This window comes from Helianthus annuus, chromosome 11 (assembly GCF_002127325.2).
Source record: "Helianthus annuus cultivar XRQ/B chromosome 11, HanXRQr2.0-SUNRISE, whole genome shotgun sequence".
NCBI lineage: Eukaryota > Viridiplantae > Streptophyta > Magnoliopsida > Asterales > Asteraceae > Helianthus > Helianthus annuus.
The window spans coordinates 98,369,693-98,396,219 of record NC_035443.2 but is presented as its reverse complement, the minus strand read 5'-3'; the positions used below and the strand labels follow the sequence as shown (position 1 = coordinate 98,396,219).

Here is a 26,527-nt window from a genome sequence, read left to right as displayed (position 1 = left end):
TAAACATAGTCAACTAAGTAGATTAAAATATTCAACGTTTAGAAGTGTTTACAACACAATATGTTTTAAACTAGATTAGATTAGCGCGGAAGCATTCAAAACTTGTGTTCGGTTCTTGATTCCATTGCTTGATCAACATCCACAACAAACGAGCATCACCTATGGTCAAAACCACATTAATCGTTAGTTTTGACATCTTAATATTAAGTAAAAATGAGTTCTATTGCTTAAATAATGAAAAACAAACAAATTACTGCCAAACTGTGAGCCACGGTTCAGAACCGTGGCCTACGGTTCACCCAGCTCAAAACAGAACTGCTAGACTGTGAGTCACGGTTCAGGACCGTGACCCACGGTTCGCCCAGCTCCAAACAGAATTGCCAGACTATGAGTCACGGTTCAAGACCGTGACCCACGGTTCGCCCAGCTCAGCCTTCTTATATATTTTTTTCGCTTAATTCCTCGTAACTTTTTATTTACATATCCGTTTTAGCCGATTCTTTTTCCTACGCGTCCGTAATTAAATTACCAATGCATCTATCAAGATTATTATATCAAAATATAGATGTACGGGCAGAAAGTCTATAAATGCCTTATGTATTTATTTGACCCGTTTAGCTTTTGCGTTAACTTAACCACTAACAAATTTTTTTATGTCTGCAAGACGTATTTACCCAACATCCGGGGCTTATGATCATCGGCGTTTCATTACCAAATCTATGGTTTCACGCTCTTGTAGTCCGTCATTGCCAAATGCTATTCGAAACACACTTTTACTACTTACTAAACAATTATTCGACCCGTTTGACTAATTTATGGAATCCTCCATTTCTAATGACTACCAAACACTTTCTAATCTAATTTTAACTCATTAAATCAAGTAGTGAACATTGTCACTTCAACTAATACCAATCTTTATTCTAAAACACAACTTTGAACGATTACAATATCTAATTTGCATAATGTAACGAAACAAGTTACATACTTGCATAATTCATCAACATCAGTTTCTTACCATAATTACCCATTCCCGGGCTTGTCAACCTTAGCGTATCTCGTCCGTTCCATGGCTTACGCTTTTATAACTCAATTTTTAATGAGTGACCTTTTAGTCACTTCAACACTACAAATTCGACCACTGTTCGACCCGTTTGGTTGTTTAATGGAAACCACCATTTGACAAACACCAAACTTACTCTAACCAATATTTGACCCGTTTATTTATCTAGGGATCTTCGTCACTTCAACTAAATACCAACTTCATATATTATACTAATTTTAAAGTCTACTAACGAAAATACATAATTGAGCATAACGTAACGAAACCGTAGTTACGTACCTTTAGAGCGCTCCTTTCAACGCGTGTCTCCACCGGCTTGTCCGCTTGAGGATCCGGATTCCTTGCCTATAGAGTTCAACCATATATTGTTTTTGTCACACCCCCAAAATCCACACGCGGAGTACCACCGCTTGGAGGCGTGACATGACCAGGATCAAGCCACCAATCATATCGAACATAATAAGTAATAATAAACGTAAGTGTATATCAACCCACAATATGAAAGGTGTTCAAATAACATAGTTTAAGTAGCGGAAGCATAGTATAAAATCGAATGTAAATATTAAGTTTTCAACTGTCATAAGTGTTTAGCAAAACATCCACGATCCATGTCCACAACGACTGCGCCTCCCGTGCAAGCTCCATGTATACCTAAGGTCCTGCAAGGCGTGTAACAGAGAGTCAACAACTAGTTGAGCGAGTTCACAGTGGTTTGTTCAGTTATAGTAATCGTATTGTAAATCGTATGTTCGTTTAGTAAACCATGTATTGTATGCATTTGTATCGCAGCCCTCTAGGCATGTGTGTGAAGATTAGTGGGGGTTTCCCAAGTATTCTAGACTAGGTATATTTGTATCGCAGCCCATCCGGCATGTGTGCGAAGTTTAGTGTATGGTTCGCAGTCATTCCAGGCATGTGTGCGAAAATCGGTTCTATTATCGCAGCCATTCCCGGCATGTGTGCGAAGAGAAGTATTTGTATCACTAGTCTAGCAGTATCTATCAATAACCTTCCTCTCCCGAGGCCCAAAGTACATAATCCCGATATTATCTTAAGTATAAGAAATCTTCCAAACCCATTCCCGACACTGGGAATCCCATGCCTTGGTAAGAGTGTGAACTCACCTTGGTTTGCTCGGCAGATACACAGAAAGATCAAGTCTAGCTGCTAGTGGTTAACCACGTCCTAACATGGTTACCATACAAGTCAGGTTTTGGTTTCGAGTAGTGTACATAAGTTTCACACAAGTTAACATGTTACGAGCACGTATAGATCATGGCAACACTTTATCAGATAATTACATAACATATTCACTCTTGTACGATTCAAGGGATTGGGCTCGCACAAGTCCAACTGCCTTGTGCGATTCACCCTTAGAAGCCCAATAGTACCCGGCCCACAATAAGCATAAACAGTCCAACATGAAACGGCCCAAACAAATAAATATTGGTCTTGTGTGATCCGGATAGCTTGTACGATCCGGTCGACTTGTGCGATCCGATTGGGTTGTGCGATCGGAACTAGCCCAACCCAACATGTATACCCGGCCTAACAGTTAAACAAATATTACAAGTTGTGCGATCCAATAAGTCTTGTGCGACTGGGGACACCTTGTGCGATTGGATCATCTTGTGCGACTAGACTCCTTGTGCGATCAGATCAGATCGTGTACAATCTGATCTTGTGCGACCAGGAGCCTTGTGCGATTAGTTTTAAACATTCCAAAAATCATTCCAATAATCATGCACATCAGTTACAATTTTAATCAATTCGTTTTGACCAATTACAATAGTTTCCATAACTGAGATTTATCAATCAACACAATTGTAGTTTCTAACATGATCCATAATCGATCAAAACAAACATTTTCCATACAATTTCTCATACCCTAATCGAACAAAGTATGAACAATAATTTACCCATCAACATTCAAATGGATTAAACCCTATAATTTATACATATCATCCGAGTTCAACCACATCACAGCCGATTAATTCAAGCATTCGAATCTAGTTCTATAGTGTGAAATCCGATTAACATGAACAATTTCTAATACACATAAGCAAGCCGATTTCATGAACACTAAAATCAAACCATTCGGATTCGAATAAAATACATATATGGCCGATTACATTCATTCATGCTTAATCACATATTATTCAAACCAATCATAACAATACATCATCAATCATAAAAATCATGGAAGCAAGTAGTTAACATACTAACCGATTAGAGAATGAATAAGGATTGATCCAAACAAGAAAAGATCTTCGATAGGGGAGATGTGTTGCCGTCGAGTTTGAGAGGAGAGAAAGAGATATCGTAGGGTTTGTGTGTGTGTGTGTTATGTTTTGGTAAAGTGTGAGATGGTTACTAACACCCTAAGTGTTAATCGAGCTAATGAGAATGGGCCGAACCCAAACTTGGGCTGCCCTATAGATCCGAGTACAAGAGTGTAGCCCAAATGACTTGTGCGATCGGGTGAGTGTTGTGCGGTTTGGGCTCGTTTAATACAAACATTCAATACACATAACATATAATCATAACATTCAATTAATCACTCAAGTTCATAAAGTCGTATCATGTTCACAAACGTTACATCAAAGTACAAAGATAGGTTCAGAAATACGAGTTGTCACATTATCCCCAACTTAAAAGAAATTTCGTCCCGAAATTTGGTACGTACTCACTGAGGAAGCTAGTTAAGTTGCATGGTTTTCCTGGGGTGTCACATCCTCCCCCCGTTGATCTGGAATTTCGTCCCGAAATCCCGTGGTAGCTTCGGCCTCAGTAGTGGTTGTACTGTTCGCGAACAATTGGGGATACTTTTCTTTCATTTGATCTTCTCGTTCCCAGGTGAACTCTGGGCCACGACGGGAGTTCCAACGAACTCGAACAAGAGGTATTCTGGTGTGCTTGAGGACCTTAACATCCCGGTCCGTGATTTCAACAGGTTCCTCGACGAATCGCAACTGTTCGTCGATAGTGAGCTCCTTCAAAGGAACTATGAGGGTCTCATCTGACAGACACTTCTTCAGATTTTGTCACACCCCCAAAATCCACCTGCGGAGTATCACCGCTTGGGAGCGTGACTGACCAGGATCAAGCCACCAATCATACAGAACATTGTATAAAGTAAAAGTGAACACATTATAATCCAAACCATTTCCATATGAAAGGTGTTTCCAAAACATAAGTAAGTTAACATTGTTTAGCGGAAGCGTATTATTGTAAAACCCATAGCAAATAAGTATCAAACATCAAAAATGTTTAACAAGGTGATCACAATCCAAGCCCCCACAACGACCAGCTTCTCCGTGTGCAAGCTCCAAGTACCTAACGATCTGCAAGGCATGTAACAGAATGATCAACAAACTAGTTGAGCGAGTTCACAGAAAGTAAATGCGTAATAGTAAGTTCGTTTGTAACAGATGGCTCTACTGGGCCGTAATAGTGATCAGTATAGGTATCCTGCACATCCGAGGATAGTGATCAGTATAAGTATCCTTCACAACCGAGGATAGTGATCAGTATAAGTATCCTTCACAACCGAGGATAGTGATCAGATTAGGTATCCTTCACATCCGAGGATAGTGATCAGTATAGGTATCCTTCACATCCGAGGATAGTGATCAGTATAGGTATCCTTCACATCCGAGGATAGTAATATAGTAATCTAGTCAAAGTGTCAGTAGTGTATCTATTCAACCTTATCCTTTCAATCCCATTCCCAACACCCCGGGAATCCCATGCCTTGGTAAGAGTGTGAACTCACCTTGGTTTGCTCGGTATGCTAGGTTATGTACTCACAAGTAATTAATCAAGTCCTATTGTATGCACGTATAACAAATCAGTTCATGTTCGAAATGATACGCATGCAAGTCAAGTGTCACACAAATACAAATGTAAACATTCATCATCTAGCATGGCATGTCAAATAGTTCAAGTATACCTTCCATCCTTCGAAATATGTTATAACCCATTATCTTTCGAAGGATATCTATAATCCTACAATATCTTTCGAATTCAGCCCTATCTTTCGACGCACATCCACCTTTCGGTTCATGTGTCATCTTTCGGTCAAACAGTTATCTTTCGGTCAAAGTTATCTTTCGGTCAAAGTTATCCTTCGGTCAACACTACTATGGTTCGAAGGTCAAGCATCTTTCGGTCACATCTATGTTTCGACAATAAGTATCTTTCGACAATAACTATGTTTCGAGTAGACAAGTATCTTTCGACACAATCAGTTACGTTTTCACAATCAGTTACGTTTTCACAGAAACAGAAACAGAAACCCTAATCGTCTGCAGCCGTCATCATCATTAACAATCATCAGAATTCATTTAGCATATCTCATCACAACGCAATCATCCTGAAATCATTGTCTAGCATGAACCCTAGTTTAAACGTATCCCAAAACCGACTAACACACAATATCGACACTAACAAAATAATGGCCAATTCCAGATTAACGGCACTCATAAATCAGTATTCAACCGTAACGAGTTTCACATAGAATCATATATATATATATATATCCGACAACAACAATCCTATGGGAAATCTATATCCTCAATATCGTAACAAGAACCCTAATATTTAACATAAATTTCAGATTACATCAACAATCAAAACACACGACACGTGAGCACATACGCAGAGGAACGAACGATCAAATCAAATAGATTTACTAACCGAGATGAGGGTTTGGTCACGCAAAGGTTTCCGGTGGTTTCTGGTTTGCCGTCACAGTGAAATAGTTCTAGGGTTGAGAAAAATGACAGTCGACTACGTGCATTCACGTATAAATACGTATTACAGAAATGGGCCAAGCCCATCTGAAAGACTGGGCCGAAGGATCTGAATTCCAGTCGAAGGATATGCTTCGTGGCCGAAGGATGTCGAAGGATAAAGTCCTTGGTCGAAGGATATGTTTCGAGATCCTTCGAACCGAAAGTTGATCCTTCGAATCGAAGGATATGTTTCGAGATCCTTCGATCTGCATATCATGTTTCGATCTAGACTAAGTGTTTTAGTAATATTTCTAATATTATATTCTACCATAGCAAGTAATCACATATATGCAACACGACAATACGTTTCATTAAAATACAACGCGTACAATTTCAAGTCCACAATCCAGACAACTAAACAGTCAAAGTCAACGCGCATTTAATGCGAAAGTGAAAGTCAGAAACTCGAGTTGTCACATTATCCCCAACTTAAAAGAAATTTCGTCCCGAAATTTGGTACGCACTCACTGAGGAAGCTAGGTAAGTTACATTGTTCACTGGTTTTCCTGGGGTGTCACATCATCCCCCCGTTGGTTTGGAATTTCGTCCCGAAATTCAGTAGTAGTAGCTTCAGCCTCAGAAGTGGTTGCATTGGTTTCGAATAGCTGGGGGTACTTTTCTTTCATCTGGTCTTCGCGTTCCCAGGTATACTCTGGACCACGCTGGGAGTTCCAACGAACTCGAACAAGAGGGATTCTCTTGTGTTTGAGGACCTTAACATCCCGGTCCGTGATTTCAACTGGTTCCTCGACGAACTGCAACCGCTCATCGATAGTGAGTTCCTTAAAAGGAACTATAAGGGTCTCATCTGATAGGCATTTCTTCAGATTCGACACGTGAAATACATTGTGAACTGCACCAAGTTCAGCTGGTAGGTTTAATCTGTAGGCTACTTTGCCAATCTTTTCTAAGATTTCGAATGGTCCGACGTACCGCGGATTCAGTTTGCCTCGTTTACCAAATCGAACCACACCCTTCCAGGGTGAAACTTTCAATAAAACCCGGTCCCCGACCTCAAATTCCAATGGCTTTCTACGCTTGTCCGCGTAGGCTTTCTGACGGTCGCGTGCTGCCGCCATGCGTTGTCGTATCTGTGCAATCTTTTCTGTGGCGTCCACTACAATATCTGGACCCGTAATCTGACTATCCCCCACCTCTGCCCAACAGAGAGGTGACCGGCATTTACGTCCGTACAATGCCTCGAATGGAGCGGCTTGAATGCTGGTATGGTAACTGTTATTGTACGAGAACTCCACCAAAGGGAGGTGCTTTTCCCAACCGTTGCCGAAATCGATAACACACGCTCGAAGCATGTCTTCTAGAGTTTGAATAGTTCGCTCAGACTGCCCATCCGTCTGAGGATGATATGCTGTGCTCATGTCTAATCGTGAGCCGAAGGATTTGTGCATCGCTTGCCAAAGCTCTGACGTGAATCGTGCATCGCGATCCGAAATAATAGAAGTGGGCACTCCGTGCCTTGAAACAACTTCTTTCAAGTAGATGTCTGCTAGGGTAGAAAACTTATCCGTTTCTTTGATCGGTAGGAAGTGTGCAGACTTGGTGAGTCGATCAACTACGACCCATATTGTATCGTTCCCACGCTGAGATCTAGGCAGACCGGTAACAAAATCCATGGAAATTTCTTCCCATTTCCATTGTGGTATCTTAGGCTGCTGAAGTAGACCAGCTGGTTTCTGATACTCAACCTTGACTCTCGCACAGGTTAAGCATTTTCCAACGTATGTAGCGATGTGAGCCTTCATACTAGGCCACCAATAAGTAGTGCTAATGTCGTGGTACATTTTATCCGACCCTGGATGTACCGAATAGCGAGACTTGTGGGCTTCATCCATTACAAGTTCGCGTAAACCGCCATAAAGTGGGACCCAAATACGCCCCGTTACGTAGTAGGCGCCGTCTTCCCTTTGTTCCATGCGTTGCCTTGAACCGCGTAAGGCTTCAGCTTTGACGTTTTCGGGTTTCAGTGCTTCTAACTGAGCAGTTCGTATCTGTGCAGGAAGACTGGACTGAATAGTAAGCTGTAGCGCTCGCACGCGCTTAGGTAGAGTGTCTTTCCGACTGAGGGCATCAGCCACAACATTGGCCTTGCCTGGATGATACTTGATGGCGCATTCGTAGTCGTTTAGAAGTTCAACCCATCTCCGTTGACGCATATTCAAATCCTTTTGCTTAAGAATATGCTCGAGACTCCTGTGATCGGTGTAAATCGTGCACCTGGTACCGTACAGGTAGTGTCGCCATATCTTAAGCGCGAAAACAACAGCTCCCAGCTCTAACTCGTGCGTCGTGTAGTTCCGTTCATGAACCTTGAGTTGCCGCGAAGCGTAGGCTATCACTTTATCACGTTGCATCAACACACATCCAAGACCCTGGATGGATGCATCACAGTATACCACGAAGTCATCTGTGCCCTCTGGCAATGAAAGAATAGGTGCGCTGCAAAGCCTATCCTTTAAGTACTGAAAAGCGGTCTCTTGCGTATTACCCCATCTGTAAACGACACCTTTCTGTGTTAGCATAGTAAGTGGTTGCGCGATCTTGGAGAAGTCTTTAATAAATCGCCTGTAGTAACCCGCCAAACCCAAGAATTGGCGTATTTCTGTCGGTGTACGTGGTGCTGGCCAGTTTCTGATCGAATCAACCTTGGATGGATCAACATGAATCCCATCCTTGTTCACCACATGGCCTAAGAAGTGGACTTCACGAAGCCAGAAGTCGCATTTTGAAAACTTTGCGTACAGTTGCTCCTTTCGAAGAAGTTCCAGGATAAGACGTAAGTGCTGCTCGTGCTCCTCCTGACTCTTGGAGTAAATCAGGATGTCGTCGATGAAGACGATAACAAACTTATCAAGATACGGTTTGCACACCCTGTTCATGAGATCCATGAAGACTGCAGGCGCGTTCGTAAGCCCGAATGGCATGACAAGAAACTCGTAATGACCGTAGCGAGTTCTGAAAGCGGTTTTGGAGACGTCCTCATCCCGGACTCTCAGCTGATGATACCCTGATCTTAAATCAATCTTGGAATAGTAACACGACCCTTGCAACTGGTCGAATAGGTCATCTATGCGCGGAAGAGGATAACGGTTCTTCACCGTCACCTTATTGAGTTCGCGGTAGTCGATGCACATCCTGAACGTACCGTCTTTCTTCTTTACAAATAACACTGGAGCTCCCCAAGGCGAAGAGCTTGGACGAATAAAGCCCTTTTCCAAGAGCTCTTGTAGCTGCTTCGACAGTTCTTCCAGTTCGGTTGGAGCTAAACGATACGGTGCGCGGGCTATTGGTGCTGCTCCAGGAGCTAACTCAATCTGAAACTCAACTTGACGATGAGGAGGTAAACCAGGTAAATCTTCAGGAAACACTTGAGGAAAATCACGCACAACTGGTATATCCTCCAGCTTCTTTTCCTTTGTTGATGCGTCAGTGACAAGTGCCAGAATGGCAGTATGTCCCTTTCGTAAACATTTCTGCGCCTTTAAGTAAGAGATGATGCCAACCACAGCACCACTCTTGTCACCTTGTACTTCGAGAGGTTCTTGACTGGAGCGAGGAATACGAATAACTTTTTCTTTGCATAAGATCTCCGCATGATGTTGGGATAACCAATCCATACCGATGACGACGTCGAAACTACCCAAAACTATAGGTATGAGATCAATCGAGAAAGTCTGACCCGCTAGAACAATACTACAACCCTTGACTACTTGTGTGGCTTCTACACTTTTACCATTGGCTAGTTCTACGACGTGTTTGGTGTCTAGAGGTGTTGGTGTACGTTTTAATAATTTACTCATTTTCAAGGACATATAACTTGTATCAGCACCCGAATCAAACAAGACAGTAACATAAATATCGTCGAGAAGAAACTTACCCATAACCACATTGGGATCATTCACTGCATCTCCTCGACCCAACACAAAAGCACGACCACGAGCTTCATTGCCGTTGTTGTTGTTGTTTCCCCCGTTGTTGTTGTTACCATTACCCTGATTGTTGTTATGGTTGTTGTTGTTCTGGTTTCTGTTCAACTGAGGGCAATGCCTTTTGAAGTGACCCTCTGCACCACAATTATAGCACCCCTTGTTACCCTGCTGCTGATTCTGCTGTGCCTGGTGTTGCTGCTGATTCTGGTTTGCAGGTTGAGGGCTTCTACAATCTTTGGCCTCATGACCCGCCTTGAGGCATCTTTGACAACGAACCTGGTTACACTGGCCACGATGATGCTTGTTGCAGGTGTTACACTTTGGAAGATTTCCTCGATACCTTCCCTGTCTGTGGCTGCCTGAGGAGTGCTGACTTGGACTCTGGTAACTGTCTGTCTTTCGCTGTTGAGCTTGTGACTGCACTGAAGCTGATCCCTTGCTAGAATCCCCATCCCATTTTCTCTTACTTTCACTGGGAGTAGCAAGTGTAGTAGAAGCAGTAGCGGTAGCAGTAGCACTGATACGCTTAGGCAGTTTATTCTGATCCACTGCCTGATCGGTGATGCGGTGAGCGAGACGCTGGATTTCCTGGATGTTGTTGAGATTAGCCGAGGTAACGTGGCTCTGTATTTCTGGTGCCAACCCTTTGAGATACAACTCAATACGCTTGTATGGAGGGTCCACCATAGTTGGACATAACACAGCCAACTCATTCGACCTCTTGGTGTAAGCTTCGATTTCCGAACCAACCATTTTCAAGTTATACAACTCATCCTCCAACTTGTGAATGTCTTCTCTAGTGCAGTATTCCCTCTTGATCAATTCTTTGAAATCATTCCAGGGTGTGGCGTTAGCAGCTGCCAACCCTAAGATCTGCACTTGTGCGTTCCACCAAGTGAGCGCAATCCCTTCAAGTGTGCCAGTGGCGAACTTCACCCTGCGAGCCTCAGGGCATTCACACATTTCGAAAACCGACTCGAGCTTTTCAAACCAGTGGAGGAGTCCAACTGCTCCCTCCGTGCCACTGAACGAACTAGGACGACATTCCATGAAATTCTTGAAGGTGCACCCAGGCTGTTGCTGAGCGGGTTGACCTATTGTGTACGAATAGGGCAAAGTTAAGTACGAGAATTAATGTAGGATCTAAAGATCCTAGTGTCTATACTGCAGGGTATACTACCTGCTTGGGCGGCTGCAACTGCCGCAGCAACGAGAGCCTCTAGCTGGGCTTGAGTCATGGTAATTCGTGCGGCCATTGATCTTCACATCAAAGGCAACATAAGTGAGAAAGGTTCGCGAATAGTGCGATGACAGAAGAGTGTAAGCACATAAGTATTCTCATGCAATAACAAGTTGTGAGCAAAGTAATGTAAGCATACTACGAGCAAAGTTCTATGCAAATTCTAGCATGTAGGCAATAAACATAAACCTTATTACCTAGGAAGTTGAGTCTTGCACGTGGAGCGAAGCGTCGTTGTGGATCGTTGAGAGCACTGTTCTGGTTATAGTCTGGTTTTAATAAAAACGTTTTTCCATATTAAAACCAAGTTCTCTATAACCAATGGCTCTGATACCAATCTGTCACACCCCCAAAATCCACCTGCGGAGTATCACCGCTTGGGAGCGTGACTGACCAGGATCAAGCCACCAATCATACAGAACATTGTATAAAGTAAAAGTGAACACATTATAATCCAAACCATTTCCATATGAAAGGTGTTTCCAAAACATAAGTAAGTTAACATTGTTTAGCGGAAGCGTATTATTGTAAAACCCATAGCAAATAAGTATCAAACATCAAAAGTGTTTAACAAGGTGATCACAATCCAAGCCCCCACAACGACCAGCTTCTCCGTGTGCAAGCTCCAAGTACCTAACGATCTGCAAGGCATGTAACAGAATGATCAACAAACTAGTTGAGCGAGTTCACAGAAAGTAAATGCGTAATAGTAAGTTCGTTTGTAACAGATGGCTCTACTGGGCCGTAATAGTGATCAGTATAGGTATCCTGCACATCCGAGGATAGTGATCAGTATAAGTATCCTTCACAACCGAGGATAGTGATCAGTATAAGTATCCTTCACAACCGAGGATAGTGATCAGATTAGGTATCCTTCACATCCGAGGATAGTGATCAGTATAGGTATCCTTCACATCCGAGGATAGTGATCAGTATAGGTATCCTTCACATCCGAGGATAGTAATATAGTAATCTAGTCAAAGTGTCAGTAGTGTATCTATTCAACCTTATCCTTTCAATCCCATTCCCAACACCCCGGGAATCCCATGCCTTGGTAAGAGTGTGAACTCACCTTGGTTTGCTCGGTATGCTAGGTTATGTACTCACAAGTAATTAATCAAGTCCTATTGTATGCACGTATAACAAATCAGTTCATGTTCGAAATGATACGCATGCAAGTCAAGTGTCACACAAATACAAATGTAAACATTCATCATCTAGCATGGCATGTCAAATAGTTCAAGTATACCTTCCATCCTTCGAAATATGTTATAACCCATTATCTTTCGAAGGATGTCTATAATCCTACAATATCTTTCGAATTCAGCCCTATCTTTCGACGCACATCCACCTTTCGGTTCATGTGTCATCTTTCGGTCAAACAGTTATCTTTCGGTCAAAGTTATCTTTCGGTCAAAGTTATCCTTCGGTCAACACTACTATGGTTCGAAGGTCAAGCATCTTTCGGTCACATCTATGTTTCGACAATAAGTATCTTTCGACAATAACTATGTTTCGAGTAGACAAGTATCTTTCGACACAATCAGTTACGTTTTCACAATCAGTTACGTTTTCACAGAAACAGAAACAGAAACCCTAATCGTCTGCAGCCGTCATCATCATTAACAATCATCAGAATTCATTTAGCATATCTCATCACAACGCAATCATCCTGAAATCATTGTCTAGCATGAACCCTAGTTTAAACGTATCCCAAAACCGACTAACACACAATATCGACACTAACAAAATAATGGCCAATTCCAGATTAACGGCACTCATAAATCAGTATTCAACCGTAACGAGTTTCACATAGAATCATATATATATATATATATATCCGACAACAACAATCCTATGGGAAATCTATATCCTCAATATCGTAACAAGAACCCTAATATTTAACATAAATTTCAGATTACATCAACAATCAAAACACACGACACGTGAGCACATACGCAGAGGAACGAACGATCAAATCAAATAGATTTACTAACCGAGATGAGGGTTTGGTCACGCAAAGGTTTCCGGTGGTTTCTGGTTTGCCGTCACAGTGAAATAGTTCTAGGGTTGAGAAAAATGACAGTCGGCTACGTGCATTCACGTATAAATACGTATTACAGAAATGGGCCAAGCCCATCTGAAAGACTGGGCCGAAGGATCTGAATTCCAGTCGAAGGATATGCTTCGTGGCCGAAGGATGTCGAAGGATAAAGTCCTTGGTCGAAGGATATGTTTCGAGATCCTTCGAACCGAAAGTTGATCCTTCGAATCGAAGGATATGTTTCGAGATCCTTCGATCTGCATATCATGTTTCGATCTAGACTAAGTGTTTTAGTAATATTTCTAATATTATATTCTACCATAGCAAGTAATCACATATATGCAACACGACAATACGTTTCATTAAAATACAACGCGTACAATTTCAAGTCCACAATCCAGACAACTAAACAGTCAAAGTCAACGCGCATTTAATGCGAAAGTGAAAGTCAGAAACTCGAGTTGTCACAGATTTGACACGTGGAAGACGTTGTGAACTGCACCGAGTTCTGCTGGTAGGTTCAGTTTGTAGGCCACTTTGCCTATTCTTTCTATGATTTCGAATGGTCCGACATACCGTGGATTAAGTTTGCCTCGTTTGCCAAAATGAACTACCCCTTTCCTGGGTGAGACTTTAAGTAGCACTCGATCCCCCAACTTGGAACTCGAGTGGTTTCCTTCGCTTATCAGCATAACTTTTCTGACGGTCGCGAGCCGCCACCATGCGTTGCCGTATCTGTGCAATCCGTTCAGTAGCATCAACTACCATCTCTGGTCCTGTGATTTGACTATCCCCCACCTCTGCCCAACAAAGAGGTGACCGGCATTTACGTCCGTACAATGCCTCGAATGGAGCGGCTTGGATGCTGGTATGGTAACTGTTATTGTATGAAAACTCCACCAAAGGGAGATGCTTTTCCCAGCTACTGCCGAAATCGATAACACATGCCCGAAGCATGTCTTCTAGAGTCTGGATAGTGCGCTCAGACTGCCTATCCGTCTGAGGGTGATAAGCTGTGCTCATGTCTAATCGAGAGCCAAAAGATTTATGCATTACTTGCCACAGTTCTGAAGTAAATCGTGCATCACGATCCGAAATAATAGAGGTTGGCACCACGTGCCTTGAGACAACTTCCTTGAGATATACGTCTGCTAGAGTGGAGAACTTGTCCGTTTCCTTAATAGCTAGGAAATGTGCAGACTTTGTGAGTCGATCCACGATCACCCAAATTGTATCATTCCCACGCTGGGATCTAGGTAGGCCAGTAACAAAATCCATGGAAATTTCCTCCCATTTCCACTGTGGTATCTTGGGTTGCTGAAGTAGGCCTGATGGTTTCTGGTATTCTGACTTGACTCTCGCGCAAGTCAAGCACTTGCTAACGTAAGTTGCAATGTGGGCCTTCATGCTAGGCCACCAGTACATAGTTCTGAGATCGTGGTACATTTTATCCGAACCTGGATGTACCGAGTAGCGAGACTTATGTGCTTCGTCCATTACAAGCTCTCGTAAGTTGCCATATAGTGGGACCCAAATACGCCCCGTTACATAATAGGCGCCGTCTTCCTTCTGTTCTAATCGTTGCCTTGAGCCACGTAAGGCTTCAGCCCTCACGTTTTCTGGTTTCAGTGCTTCTACCTGAGCATCTCGTATCTGTGCAGAAAGACTAGACTGAATAGTAAGCTGTAGTGCTCGCACGCGTCTAGGTAGAGTGTCTTTTCGACTGAGAGTGTCAGCCACAACGTTGGCTTTGCCTGGATGGTACTTGATGGCACATTCGTAATCATTAAGTAGTTCAACCCATCGACGTTGACGCATGTTCAATTCCTTCTGCTTGAAGATATGCTCGAGACTCCAGTGATCGGTGTAGATAGTGCACTTGGTACCGTACAGGTAGTGTCGCCATATCTTGAGCGTGAAAACAACAGCTCCCAGCTCTAAATCATGCGTCGTGTAGTTCCGTTCGTGAACCTTGAGTTCGCGCGAAGCGTAGGCAATGACTTTGTCGCGCTGAATTAACACACATCCAAGACCCTGAATGGATGCATCACAATAAACCACGAAATCGTCCGTGCCCTCTGGCAATGAAAGAATAGGTGCGCTGCAGAGCCTATCCTTTAGGTGCTGAAAAGCTGTTTCCTGAGTATTGCCCCAACGGTAGGTGACACCCTTGTGTGTCAGTAGCATAAGCGGTTGTGCAATCTTTGAGAAATCTTTTATGAACCGTCTGTAATAACCCGCCAAACCCAAGAATTGGCGTATTTCCGTTGGCGTACGTGGTGCAGGCCAGTTCCTGATCGAATCTACCTTGGATGGATCAACATGGATCCCATCCTTGTTTACCACATGGCCTAGAAAGTGGACTTCACGAAGCCAGAAGTCGCATTTCGAAAACTTGGCATATAACTGTTCTGTTCGTAGGAGCTTCAAAATAAGTCGTAGGTGCTGCTCGTGTTCCTCCCGACTCTTGGAATAGATCAGGATATCGTCGATGAAGACAATCACAAACTTATCTAGGTAGGGTTTGCACACCCTGTTCATAAGATCCATGAAGACTGCCGGTGCGTTTGTCAACCCGAATGGCATAACAAGAAACTTGTAGTGGCCATAGCGAGTTCTAAATGCAGTTTTGGAGACGTCCTCATCCCGGACTCTCAGCTAATGGTAACCTGACCTCAAGTCTATCTTGGAGTAGTAGCTCGACCCTTGCAACTGGTCGAATAAGTCATCGATACGTGGAAGAGGGTAGCGGTTCTTCACTGTCACCATTTTCAGTTCACGGTAATCAATGCACATCCTGAAGGTACCGTCCTTCTTTTTCACAAATAATACTGGAGCTCCCCAAGGCGAAGAGCTAGGTCGGATAAATCCCTTATCCAAGAGTTCTTGTATCTGTGTCGAGAGTTCTTCCAATTCTGATGGAGCTAAGCGATACGGTGCACGTGCTATCGGTGCTGCTCCTGGAGCTAGCTCGATTTGAAACTCGACCTGGCGATGAGGTGGTAGACCAGGTAAATCTTCAGGGAACACCTGAGGAAAGTCGCGTACAACTGGAATATCCTCTAATCTCTTCTCTTTCATTGATGCGTCAGTAACAAGTGCCAAGATGGCAGTGTGGCCCTTACGCAAACATTTCTAGGCCTTCAGGAAGGAGATGATGCCAACCACTGCACCACTCTTGTCGCCTTGAATTACGAGAGGTTCTTGACCAGAACGAGGAATACGAACTATCTTCTCCTTGCATAAGATCTCTGCTTGCTGTTGGGTTAACCAATCCATCCCAATGACAATGTCGAAACTACCCAGAGCTATGGGACTGAGATCAATAGAGAAAGTCTGACCAGCGAGGATAAGATTACAACCCTGGACTATGTGTGTGGCCTCTAGAGTTTTACCGTTAGCTAACTCTACGACATGTTTGGTGTTTAAGGGAGTTGGTGCACGTTTTAGCATCTGACTAACTTTCAAAGACATATAACTTGTATCCGCACCCGAATCAAACAATACAGTAACATAAAAGTCGTCGAGAACAAACTTACCCATAACTACGTTGGGATCATTCCTTGCTTCTCCCTACCCCAGCACAAATGCACGTCCCCTAGCTTCATTGCCATTGTTGTTCCCACCGTTGTTATTCCCATTGCCCTGATTGTTATTGTTGTTGCGATTCTGGTTCAATTGGGGGCAATCCCGCTTGAAGTGGCCTTCAGCACCACACTGAAAGCATCCCCTGTTGCCTCGCTGTTGCTGCTGCTGCTGGTTTTGAGGAGCTGGTGGTTGTTGTTGGTTCTGATTCGCAGGTCGTGAGCTCCTGCAATCATTAGCTTCGTGCCCTATCTTGAGACATCTCTGACAGCGGCCCTTGCGGCACTGACCACTGTGGTGTCTGGTGCACCTGTTACACAGTGGGTGAATTCCCCGATATCCACCCTGCCCCTGACCACCAGAAGTTTGCTGACCCGGGCTCTGGTAATCATTATTCTTGCATTGCTGCTGTACTTGAGACTGAACGGTAGCGGAACCCTTGCTGGAATCCCCATCCCATTTCCGCTTGTTGTCATTGGGAGTAGCGGGAGTAGTAGAAGTGGTAGCGGTAGTAGTTGCGCTGATACGTTTTGGCAGCCTGTTCTGTTCCACTGCCTGATCCGTGAGGCGATGAGCAAGACGCTGAATGTCTTGGATGTTGTCGAGGTTAGCCGATGTCACATGGCTCTGAATTTCTGATGCTAGACCCTTGAGGTACAACTCAATGCGCTTGATTGGAGGGTCCACCATGGTTGGACACAAGATGGCCAGCTCGTTTGACCGTTTCGTATAAGCTTCAATTTCCGACCCCGTCATTTTCAGATGATAGAGCTCCACCTCCAATTTGTGGATGTCATCACGTGTGCAGTATTCTCGCTTGATTAGTTCCTTAAAATCGTTCCAAGGGGTGGTGTTAGCAGCTCCCAACCCTAATATCTGAACTTGCGCGTTCCACCAAGTTAGCGCAATTCCTTCTAAAGTACCAGTGGCGTATTTCACCCTGCGAGCCTCAGGCATTCACACATTTCAAACACTGACTCGAGCTTCTCAAACCAATGGAGGAGTCCTACTGCTCCTTCAGTGCCACTAAATGTGCTTGGACGACAGTCCATGAAGTTCTTGAAAGTGCAAACAGGTTGCTGTGCGTGTTGACCTATTGTGCATAAGAATAGGACAAGGTTAAAAACAAGAGTTGGTTTTAGGAGTGTAGGATCTAGTGATCCTAGTGTGAGTTACGACTGCAGGATATACCTCCTGCCTGTGCGGCTGCAAGTGACGCAGTAACTTGTTCGTTAATGAGAGCCGTCAACTGGGCTTGAGTCATGTTAATACGTCCATCCATGATCTTCATAGCAAAGGTAACACAAGTGAGAGAGGTTCGCGAAAAGTGCGATGACAGAAGAGAGTAAGCACACAATTGTTCTCAGGCAATAGTGGTCGTGTGTATCTAAGCATACCCTGAGCAAAGTTCTATGTAATCTAGCAAGTAGGCAACATAAACATAACCCATATTACCTAGAATGTTGAGTCTTGCACGTGGAGCGAAGCGTCGTTGTGGATCGTTGAGAGCACTGGTTTTAATAAAAACGTTCTTCCCTTATTAAAACCAAGTTCTCTATAACCAATGGCTTTGATACCAATCTGTCACACCCCAAAGATCCACACGCGGAGTACCACCGCTTGGAGGCGTGACATGACCAGGATCAAGCCACCAATCATATCGAACATAATAAGTAATAATAAACGTAAGTGTATATCAACCACAATATGAAAGGTTTTCAAATAACATAGTTTAAGTAGCGGAAGCATAGTATAAAATCCAACGTAAATATTAAGTTTTCAACTTTCATAAGTGTTTAGCAAAACATCCACGATCCATGTCCACAACGACTGCGCCTCCCGTGCAAGCTCCATGTATACCTAAGGTCCTGCAAGGCATGTAACAGAGAGTCAACAACTAGTTGAGCGAGTTCACAGTGGTTTGTTCAGTTATGGTAATCGTATTGTAAATCGTATGTTCGTTTAGTAAACCATGTATTGTATGCATTTGTATCGCAGCCCTCTAGACATGTATGCGAAGATTAGTGGGGGTTTCCCAAGTATTCTAGACTAGGTATATTTGTATCGCAGCCCACCCGGCATGTGTGCGAAGTTTAGTGTATGGTTCGCAACCATTCTAGGCATGTGTGCGAAGATCGGTTCTATTATCGTAGCCATTCCCGGCGTGTGTGCAAAGAGAAGTATTTGTATCACTAGTCTAGCAGTATCTATCAATAACCTTCCTCTCCCGAGGCCCAAAGTACATAATCCCGATATTAACTTAAGTATAAGAAATCTTTCAAACCCATTCCCGACCCTGGGAATCCCATGCCTTGGTAAGAGTGTGAACTCACCTTGGTTTGCTCGGCAGATACACAGAAAGATCAAGTCTAGCTGCTAGTGGTTAACCACGTCCTAACATGGTTACCATACAAGTTAGGTTTTGGTTTCGAGTAGTGTACATAAGTTTCACACAAGTTAACATGTTACGAGCACGTATAGATCATGGCAACACTTTATCAGATAATTACATAACATATTCACTCTTGTACGATTCAAGGGATTGGGCTCGCACAAGTCCAACTTCCTTGTGCGATTCACCCTTAGAAGCCCAATAGTACCCGGCCCACAATAAGCATAAACAGTCCAACATGCAACGGCCCAAACAAATAAACATTGGTCTTGTGCGATCCGGATAGCTTGTACGATCCGGTCGACTTGTGCGATCCGATTGGGTTGTGTGATCGGAACTAGCCCAACCCAACATGTATACCCGGCCCAACAGTTAAACAAATATTACAAGTTGTGCGATCCAATAAGCCTTGTGCGACTGGGGACACCTTGTGCGATTGGATCATCTTGTGCGACTGGACTCCTTGTGCGATCAGATCAGATCGTGTACAATCTGATCTTTTGCGACCAGGAGCCTTGTGCGATTAGTTTAAACATTCCAAAAATCATTCCAATAATCATGCATATCAGTTACAATTTTAATCAATTCGTTTTGACCAATTACAATAGTTTCCATAACTGAGATTTATCAGTCAACACAATTGTAGTTTCTAACATGATCCATAATCGATCAAAACAAGCATTTTCCATACAATTTCTCATACCCTAATCGAACAAAGTATGAACAATAATTTACCCATCAATATTCAAACGGATTAAACCCTATAATTTATACATATCATCTGAGTTCAACCACATCACAGCCGATTAATTCAAGCATTCGAATCTAGTTCTATAGTGTGAAATCCGATTAACATGAACAATTTCTAATACACATAAGCAAGCCGATTTCATGAACACTAAATCAAACCATTCGGATTCGAATAAAATACATATATGGCCGATTACATTCATTCATGCTTAATCACATATTATTCAAACCAATCATAACAATACATCATCAATCATAAAAATCATGGAAGCAAGTAGTTAACATACTAACCGATTAGAGAATGAATAAGGATTGATCCAAACAAGAAAAGATCTTCGATAGGGGAGATGTGTTGCCGTCAAGTTTGAGAGGAGAGAAAGAGATAGCGTAGGGTTTGTGTGTGTGTGTGTGTTGTGTTTTGGTAAAGTGTGAGATGGTTACTAACACCCTAAGTGTTAATCGAGCTAATGAGAATGGGCCGAACCCAAACTTGGGCTGCCCTATAGATCCGAGTACAAGAGTGTAGCCCAAATGACTTGTGCGATCGGGTGAGTGTTGTGCGGTTTGGGCTCGTTTAATACAAACATTCAATATACATAACATATAATCATAACATTCAATTAATCACTCAAGTTCATAAAGTCGTATCATGTTTAAACGTTACATCAAAGTACAAAGATAGGTTCAGAAATACGAGTTGTCACAGTTTAGAACTCCTTTCACAACATATCACGCATAATTCATATCATCATTCTAATATGCGTTTTTATTCATAATTTTCTATATTTAGCCTTCTTTTAGGCATATCAACAAACACCTAAAGGGCATTATTTTACATGGTTCATTATCAAGTTCATAACTTGTTATATAGCCAAAATTAACATCAATCGAACTATTTTATATAAATGTTAACCTCAATAAATCTGAAATCACTTCATAAATATCAGATTACACTAGAACAACAATCAAAATCCTAGTGTTTATCAAGTTTCACAAAACCCACTAATCACCTTCATTGGTGTTCATGGAATTTACTAGAATTAAGCATGATTTCAACATTTACTTGTCTAGGGTTTACTCCTAGACACTATATTATTCCTATTTCATCAATATCTCATACAGGCATCAACAATTTTCGAATTCTCTAAGTTCATTCAGAAATTCAACTAGAGATTTCCCATAAAATTCACATACCTTATGACTCCTTTTCAATGGAGATCACTATTTCATGCTAGGATTTTGATTTGGAATTGATCTTGACCTTCAATTTGTGAGATTTAGCATGAACTAGGGTTTGTGAGGGAACCCTTGTGTCGCCCTGTTGTTGAGATCGACCAGACACACACCTAAGTGTGTGTTTGGTGTGATTAATTTTGTTTTAATCATTCAAGTTTCCATTTCAACAACTTAGGTCCCTTAACTATCATTTGGTTTATATTTTTAGTGTTTTTAACCCACTTATAAGTCACTACAAGACTCTTATCTAACTAGGTTATTTTTAATCCTAGTTAGTTCACTTATTTATTTATCGATCTTTTATCTAAAAATAAAAGATTTACATTTTTGGGGTGTTACATCTTTCATTCTTGAAACCTTTCTTTTTTCCATTTCTTGAGCTTCAAGCTTTTCAATGAACTTACTCAATGTCAGATTCCCAAAATCTTTCTTATTTCTCAGCATCATAAGATATGTGCCCCAAGTTTCATGTGGCAACGCATCAGCCAATTTTTCAATCAACTCTTCATTATCTTTTGTGATGCTCACCCTCTTCATGTTGACTAACAAATTGCAGTATCTTTCAGTGATCTGCTTGGTGCTCTTAGTTCTCAAACCACGAAATAGATCAAATTCCTTTTTCAAAAGTGATTTTTTGTTCTTGATCATTTCTTTACATCCAACAAACTTTGATTTTAAAGCTTTCCAAATAGAATAAGTTGTTCCATTGTGTTGCAATAAAACCAAGATGTCTTCCTTAACTGCTTGATGTAACAAACTAGTCATCATTTTCTCATCTTTGTATTTCTTTTTCTCTTTAGCACTAAGATCTTTAATTGCAATAATCTCCTCATCATCAGTCATCGGTCTAACATATTTTGTCTCAACACATTCCCAAGCATCCAAGTAATTAACTTGAACCCAATTCTCAAAACGTTCTTCCATCCTTTATACTCCTCAATGTTCATGAGTTTAGGCGGTTTTTGTATAGTGCCCGTTTCATTTTCCAACATTGCTTGCTGAGTAATGGTAATCGGAATCGCAGAGGCGTTGTAGAATTCCTCTTCCATGATTCAATTTTTAAAATTCAACAAGTTCAAAATGTTCAAACGGAATTAACTTTCACGCAGAATAACCTTTGGTGCGAAATTACCCTGTTCAAACGAAATAACCTGCAAGACAACTTCAAACGAAATCAGCTTACACGAAATAACCCCTTTCACATGAAATAACTGATTTCGTGCGGAATCACCAAACGAAATAACAACTTGGTGCGAAATACACTGATTTCGTGCGAAATCAATCAACTTTTCACACGAAATACTATTTTCGTGCGAAATTAACAACACTTTCAAGTGAAATCAATCACAAAATGTGATTTTGTGCCAAATCAAAGCTCTATTTCGTGCGAAATACTGCTGATGTCATCATCTCGAGCTGTTTTTGTCAAAATTGATCAGGTTTTAGTCTAATTTTAAGTCTGAAACTTTCAAGGGTTTATTAAAACAGTATTGCGTGTATAATGTGTGAAATTCAAGTCATTTTATCCGTGAAAACTTGTTAATTTTGAAAAAGAAGGCGTAGAAATCAGAATTTGCAGCTGAATTGGTAAGAACTCTTCCTCCTGAGCTCTGATACCACTTGTAGGATCGTTTTCTGACCCGAATGAGTCGATCATAAGAGTTTTTGCTTAATACGAATGGCGGAAACAGACGTATCAAGTCAATTCAGCTAGATATTCACTTTAAACTGTCTTTTGATTGATTTGACAAAGTTTTATAGCGAGTCGACACTTCGGCAGCAGTTCGGTACTCAAGCCGGAAAATTGGAACTATTTCAAATGAAATCACAAGGCACCTATTTATAGGCTGGCTAATTTCGCACGAACCATCCCAAGCGAAATCAGTTTCATGCGGAATCTGATTTCGTGCGGAATTACTACCTAATTTCGTACGAAATTACCTATGTGACATTTCGTGCGAAATACCTATAAACACACTTTTCTCGTACTACGTGCCCTGATCTATCTAATACAATACAAGACTCAATACAAGACGAAGTCGACAGACGTATGCACCAACAGTGCCTTCGTCCCTAGGTGAGCTGGACAATTGACGGTAAGCGTCTGAAGGTCCTTGGTCGCTCATACTGTAAACTAACAAATTGTCAAATAACACACAATAATAAAACATGCACGTAGTTCCGTAGATAATTTCCTAACATATTGAATAATATTTTGGTGTCAGCAGAACACTTCTGTGGCTGAATCAGTGGCTGTAGCTCTGATACTACCTTCTGTCGCATCCCCCGTCCCCTAATTACCCAGGAACGGGCGGTCGTGGCCAGTATTAGTAGTATCGATATTTATCAATTTGGCAGCGGAAATTACATCAGGACCGTAGTTAGGAAATATTTATCAGATTAAAATACCACATTTTTATAATATTAAACACATGGGAAATTCCCAAGTTTCCAGTACATACATTTTTATAAGGATAAACCCTACTTTATTTAAATAAAAACATCTCTTTATTTAGGTAACTTTTATAGCCACTTTTCCAAACCTTCAGTGCTGTCCAGCTGGCTTCTATTTGGCTTTCACATTTTGTTACCTGAAATGCGTTTAAAAACATTTAAAGTCAGTGGGAAATACTGGTGAGTAAATCCCAATTTAATCAAGACAGGTAAAACCGTTTACACCATTGAGGGCAATCTCGCAATTTCATTTGTTTATTTTCTACTTTAATTACCACCCACGGTACTGTCAACCCAACTTGTGGTCATGTTACTACTCACAGTGTAGTAACAAATTTTGTATACAAAACCCCAACATACCGACGATAATTGTAGAATACAAATACTCAATCACAGTTAAATATAATGTAAAACATTTGAGGTTTTGTAAAAACAGTTCGCAAAAAGGAGATTACTCACATTGCTATCTTATGGTTTTCTTTTGTGATTTCCTAGTGATTATCTATTAATTACACAATGCACACGCGTTAGTATAATAACCCAATATTTACATTAGTTATACCCTCCCCGAGACAGAACTCCAATGACTACGTCAGGCAGAGCCTCAACAGCCGTTACGGAGCGCTAGATCAATCGGGCAGCGTATCTAATACGTAACCGGGGGTTAGAATACTTACAACGAGGCAGAGCTTCGCTATTTTAGTGGGTATAATGCCCGGGTATTACTTAGACTATAGAAAAATTGAGAGAGAAAGATCGAAATGTGAGCGACTGAAATGAACAGCCGATGGCCTCTATTTATAGGTCTGTTCGACCACCTTGTCGCGGCCCGCGAAGGATTCAGCAAGGGCTACGCGGCCCACGAGGCCCACTAGGGAAGGCCCTAGGGTTGCTGATTCGGCCACTAGGCTTGACACGCTGCTACCACGTGGCGGCATCGGGTGCCGGCTTGACCTTGAGCTGTCGCGGCCTGCGTAAGAGACCACTAAGGTCTTCACGGCCCACGTAAGAGACCACTAAGGTCTTCGCGGCCCACGAGCGACCCTTAAAACTTGATTTTATTTATTTTTTACAAAACTAAAGGTATTCGGGGCCTGGTTTTCGTATACGGAGTGTATTTTAGGATATTTAGGGATATTCTAAATATATTAGGGGTGTCGGAAATATTTTAGGAGGGTTGTTATAGACGACAAGCTCTGATTCACAGAAGAACCTGTTGAGGTGATGGACTGGAAGGTCCAGAAAACGAGGAGAAGTCGTATAAACTGGTTAAGGTATGTTAGAACTCTAAACACGGGCCCGAGTATACTTTGGAACGCGAGGATCAGTTTAAAGCCAAATACCCCCACTTGTTCGAGGGGGCTCCTGCGAGAGATAACTCAGCATAAATTTCGGGTCGAAATTCTTCTAATGGGGGAAGACTATGATAACAGGCACAAAACTAGTAATTTCTGTAATATTTAAATTATTAATTATTTCCTGCATTTATGTGATTACACGTCAACATTATATGCTTATTTGATATGCAATTGAATTCATGCATGTTTCATATATTAACTGTCACATTATACTATACATTAAGCGTTGCATCGAAATGATTAGTAAGCTCACCGGTTAGACAAGTTGTGTCAGCATGACTGCAGAAAACAATCAGACAATAGATTTAGTACTTAGAAGTAGGTCCAACATCAAAAATACATTGAAAACTAAGTAGGTGAACAAAGGTTAACATAAATACTTTCCGGAAGATAAAACAGGCACTAAAAGGACCTGAAACGCACTTTAAATGCAGAATTCTTCAGAAAATAAGCAAAAACAACAACTTAACACTAAAATAACATGCAGAAATAAGGTTTGAATGTCCAGAATAACTTGTTAAGTGTCGGGAATGAAAACTGTCACAAAAGGTACTTCATACCTTGCAAAATTCACAGTTTAGCACTATAACGAACCGATAACCGAACGATTAACCGGACACTACCCAAAACACCAAAAATAGATTAAAAGCATTGTTTTAATGATTTAAAGCTAGTTATGATGCTAGAACACCTTGAAAATCATCAAAATGCATAAACATACTTAACCTTCCATTTAACCTTCTAATTTACATCTTCTACCTTTAACTTCCAAAATTTTAAAATTAACCCCCCCTGTTCCAACCAGCCCCATATGGCCCCACACCCACTTTTCCATTAAAATATTTCATGTGTGGCTTAGATATGGGATATTAAGTCTAGTGGTTAAAGAAATGTTGGAAGATTTAAACTAAACCCACAAGTTCACTTCTTCCATTATCTCATTCACATTTTCACAGCTTTCTCTCTTCTTCTCTCTTCCTACCTCACGGCCACAACTACTCCACTACAACTACCATTTTCTTGTTACTTTCAAGCACATTTAAGGTGATTTAAGGGTGTATGAAGATGATCTAAGGAAGCCAGGAGCAAAGGAAGTTGAAGGACCATCTTGAAGAGCTTTTATCCAACTATTTTTTTCATTCTTCATCTTGTTCTTGTTCTTGCCACTTCCCTAGCCACTAAAGCTAGTAGTAAGCTTCACAATCTCTATTTTACTTCATGTTACGCTTATGTAAAAGTTACACCTTCAAAGAACATAAACATTTAAAGATGGTAACAAGAAGATCTAACATAATCTAAGTGAAAACAAGTTGTTTTGAAGTTGTTTAATGTATGTAATGAAGTTGTGAATGTTGAATCTTGTATTTTTGGTTAGATCTTTCATGTGTAAGCTTGTTAGAAGCTTAGATCTAACAAGTTTAACCATGGATCTTGAAAGATCCATGATGAAACTTGATGATGAACATAAAGATCTTCAAAATGAACAAAAAAAATGGTTTTAGAATATGTTCCTTTTCATGGTTTTGAAACCCTAAAACTTAGGGATGGTTTATTTAGTAAGTTAAAGTTTCATACAAAGTTAGTTAAAAATTTAACAAGAACACTTGTTTTTTGGAAGATTCATGTATGTAAAGTGTAGATATAAAAGACTACACATTTTTAACA

General features: G+C 41.5%; 1 long non-coding RNA gene across 1 annotated transcript; it reads right to left on the bottom strand.

The window, feature by feature from the left end:
- On the bottom strand, positions 1 to 21,052 carry LOC110938554. Its single transcript, XR_002591479.2, has 3 exons — positions 21,009 to 21,052; positions 1,340 to 1,405; positions 1 to 159 (listed from the first exon to the last, which is right to left on the bottom strand). It is a non-coding gene; the product is annotated as an uncharacterized LOC110938554 (long non-coding RNA).
- Positions 21,053 to 26,527: the final 5,475 nt, after the last annotated feature.